Raw genomic sequence first — 4,362 nt, 5'->3', positions numbered from 1 at the left:
AGGTATGTGTGATTGATCAGACTTTAGCAATTGTTTAATCACTTTCAAGACAGGTCTAAGTTGGGTTGGAAAGTACAGATCTGTAGCTTTTCAACGCATCCAACCAGACCTATTTAGCAGTAGATAGGCCAAGTTTCAAGCATTTCCATTTTGTCCCATTGCCACCATAGATCGCCCATCATGTGCATTTGCCAGCACACAGCCCTGTGCCTCTCCAGCACACGCCCGCGCACAGTAGTGTGCCTCGCCCCCACAGGCCCGCGTACAGCCGTGCGCCGCTTACGCACATGCCCGTGTGCAGGCGCGCACCGTTTCTGCATCTGCCGGGGCAATGCCATGTGCCTCTACTGCACACGCCCGCATGCAGTAGTGTGCCTCGCCCGCACACGCCCACGCACAGCCGTGCACTGCTTACACACACTCCCATGCGCAGCCGCGTGCTGCTTCCGCACACTCCTATGCACAGCCTCATTTTTATGGCAAAGCTAGGATTTTGTCAAAATTTTGACTAAGTCCAGATCTGGCCCAATAGCTTGCCCTATAGACCTTCATCTGTGCATAACTATTACCTGTGCAAGGTAAAAGCTGTCGGGAAAGGTTCATCCACACTAACAAAACGTTTTTCATATTTTTCTTATTTAAAAATCTTAAAACAATTATTCGATTAAATTATAAGAATTGGACAAGAGAGATTGAATTGAAAGAAGAATTAAGAGAATTACCTGCTCCTCGTGGTTCGACTCCTTACTTGCCCTAGATTTGTGAGGTTGATAAAATTTTGACTGTCTCAAATCCTCACACGATAAGCTTAGTGAAAGTCATTAAAAAACCACTATTGAGCGCCGTTGATAATCTCAAATGTTGGGGTTAAATAGTGGTAAAATTTTATTATTATTATTAACTGCATTCATGGATAACATTTTATTATTAACTGGAGTAAAATGGTAATTGTTTACCATGTAACCTTAGTATCAAAGCTGAATTTCAAGAGGAGGAGGTCATTTTTGGGTCTAGCACTGCTGCAAGGCAGAGAGGAGCTTCATCCTTGATCAACTAGATTAGGCGCATTCTGTTTCACCGTATTTGATTTTAAGTGTGATTTGAAGTATGTGTTAGTTAATTTTGTGATTGTTAATCTTGATCTTGGTATGCATTTCTAAATCACTTGGCTTGAGTGGAGTGTACAAGCCCATACAACGATTGAGAGGAGAAATTAAAAAGATTTATCTAGCTATTGCATTTGCATGTTAACATATATATATATATATATATATATATATATATTATTGGAAGATATTAAATTGCCTTTATGATCTAATAGTTAGTAAATTTTAATATCATATCCCCCAAGACAGACTAAATCCAAATCATCTTCTATTCTTATCCTTTCAAATTTCCCGTTTGATAACTTTTATTGGATCAAAGAGGTCAATCTAAAGCTCAACACTTCTTCTATTCTTCCTATTTCTTCTACCACCCTTTTATAGATTCCTCGTCCAATTAGGGTGATTTGATCTTCATTGAAGATCAAATTTAACTCTAATAAATGTCAAATTATTCACACAGTTCACAGTTCTATCACTTTACTGCTTTCCCTAAGACGATACCTCCAGTTATCATTATACTTCTCAAGTTAAAGTTTTATAAATTTTATTGTATAAGCTAAAACTAACAATGCCAAGTATAAGGCCCTGGCTAATGCCGGCCCAGAAATCTACAATCCCTTCTAAAAGAACTACAAATTTCCATACCGTCATTCTTACTATTTGCTGCGATAACATTGGTGCCACCTATCTTCCTGCTAATCAAGTCATGCCACATCGCAAGCCATTTGCGCCCAATACAGTACACGTCTGCTTGGTCTCCAGCGAGGACCAGGTCACGCACACCTCTCAAAGGCACTCTTTGTTACGACGGTTATATTAAAATGGCTGACTTTTCACTTTGTACTTTACCACGCACCCTATAAATATGAGCCAGTTACACTCCAAAGTGTGGTTGGCTTCTTCAACGAACAGTTATCTCCTGAATGAACCCTTCTAGTGTATTACTTCTTTCTTCTCCTACATCTCCCTTTGTCTACTCTCTTTTTCGTCTTAATTCTCTCTCTGATGTCTGAAACCGATATTTTCTCTGCTGAAGCAATTAATCAGCCAAGCTTCAACATAATAACATGATACAATCATTATGGTAGCTGCAACAATCATTCAACAGCTTGTACACAATATAGCGGGAGCATGTCCCCTTGCCACTTGAGTCCCGGCGGCAGTATGCAGACCGCCAGAGCGAGACACAACCGCACGACCACAATCTCATAGAATAAAATATATATATAAGATCGAATAATTACGAATCAGCGGCCCAAGCGATGTTCCACTAGCGCGGATTCCAAACGATCACCCTTCTGCACGGACACTTTGCATTTATACAGACAAATGATGAACCCCCTTACTGCCAATAACCCTAGTCCGCGCGTGCAACGAAAACGGGGAATAGGGCCATTACTCATGGTTAGCCAACAAGATAAGCAACATTATAATGTACAAAGAACCAGCGAGTATATAAAAAAGAGTCTCTCTTGGTTATCATCGGATATTATTCTAAAAACAATCTTCCAGACACGGTGTGACTTTCGTCCGCCATTGCCTCTTTTGGGCGAAATGTCTTCTACCGTGGAACCGATATTTATTTTATCTTTCTGTACAAACAATCTATGTAGTTTAAGGCTGGCCCATTTCTCAACGAGGGAGCATCAGGGCAGCGCTCCTGCACAACGGGCAGTTATTGCTCTGCATAATCCATCTCGCGATGCATCTTGCGTGAAAGCTGTGGCGGCATCTCAGCGTTGCTACCTCTTCTCCCGTCGCAAAATCATTCTGAAACACCAGAATCAGGCATTTATCAAGATATTTCAGAGGACGAGTCCAATACGACAGGCTATTAAGAACAAAAACAACGAAGAAATCAGACATGACTCTGCCTACCAGGCAAATGGCACAGGACTCCGCGTGTTTGCCGGGAGCGGGCGAGTACTTTCTCGTCCATAAAAGTCGAAGAGCTTCTTGTTCAGTGTGCGGAGAACTTGTTAATCCATTCGCCTGGATTATGCACAAGGGTTGAGGACAGGCCACGGCAGAAGAATGAAAGAAACCAAGAAACGCCGGAGAATCAAACAATGAATGTGAAAACCAAGGAAAAATATTTGCGGATACACAATGGCATAAGCAAACGCATCTAAAATACTCACATCGGAATGGGCTACCGTTGGGATCGAGGCGGCATCTTCATTCTGTAGTTCTCCACGATTTAGCAAATGATGGGTTTCTTGCAGATCTTGGAGTCCGTCGGGCGAGAATATGCTGGCGACGGGAACAGAGAAAGACGAGATAACACAATTATCCATGTTGACGCTCACGTCAACGCTCATGTCTCTTCTCAGCCTCACGTGTACCAGGCATGATATCCCATTAAAGCTGCAGGAAAACACCACAAAATCGTCTATGAGAAGGCTTCTTTCAGATATCATGGCGGGTTTTCATCGACGGGAAAATCAATCCTCGTAACTAAGTCAAGGGTTTCATACGCACGGGTAGGTAAAGCTTGTCTCCATGTTGGAGGCAGAGAATGGTGATGAGATATCTTGGCTTCCTTGTCTCGTCGGTCTTCTTGAAGACCTGGATCAGATATCAAGAATGAAGCTTGATTTCTGTTGAGGGGAACAAGAAGAAAATACACTTTGAACGATTCAACGGATCGACAAATAAACGGCCCGACAGTGCCCCCCTCTGAAAAAAGCGCGCCGATTTTCATTCAAGCTGAGGGCGGGAAATAAATTATTTTTGTGTGCAAATTAGTTTTTTATTAAATACACTGATTTTCTTGATTTATTTGGCAAACTGGAGAAGAAATATTAACAGAAAAATAATACGGGCTAGCGATAAGAGGAGATTCAGAGATCCCTGCGAAGATTTATCAAAGTGGACATGCACAAATTACATTCATTCGAATCGATCATATTCACAGACTCATAACCCTACGTCGAAAGCCGTAATAATTATAACAATATTAAGTTCAGTAATTTAGACACATCAAAGATGACGGAGGACGCCCATCAATGCTGAGGTCAAACACTGTTAACGACTTGGACAGTTGGACGACGAGCATCTACGATGTGACTGACGATGGCTGACAATGGGGGTTGGAGACTTCAACAATTGGGGCGACAACTATCATTGAGAAGGACGATAACTGTCATGAAGAGATATGATGACAGTGACAGCCGTCCAACAACCAGATGAGGACCATAGTCGTGGGAGACATGAGTGTGCACAACTGGCATGGAGGGGGATGAGGACCATCCAT

General features: G+C 42.1%; 1 long non-coding RNA gene across 1 annotated transcript; it reads right to left on the bottom strand.

Annotated features, from left to right (window-relative positions):
* Positions 1 to 2,396: 2,396 nt before the first annotated feature.
* Positions 2,397 to 3,453, bottom strand: LOC144712994 (uncharacterized). Its single transcript, XR_013583939.1, has 3 exons — positions 3,248 to 3,453; positions 2,985 to 3,098; positions 2,397 to 2,876 (listed from the first exon to the last, which is right to left on the bottom strand). It is a non-coding gene; the product is annotated as an uncharacterized LOC144712994 (long non-coding RNA).
* Between the last annotated feature and the right edge of the window lie 909 nt (positions 3,454 to 4,362).

Source organism: Wolffia australiana, chromosome 1 (genome assembly GCF_029677425.1).
Source record: "Wolffia australiana isolate 7733 chromosome 1, ASM2967742v1".
In the NCBI taxonomy this organism is placed as follows: domain Eukaryota; kingdom Viridiplantae; phylum Streptophyta; class Magnoliopsida; order Alismatales; family Araceae; genus Wolffia; species Wolffia australiana.
This window is presented reverse-complemented; position numbering and strand designations above follow the sequence as displayed.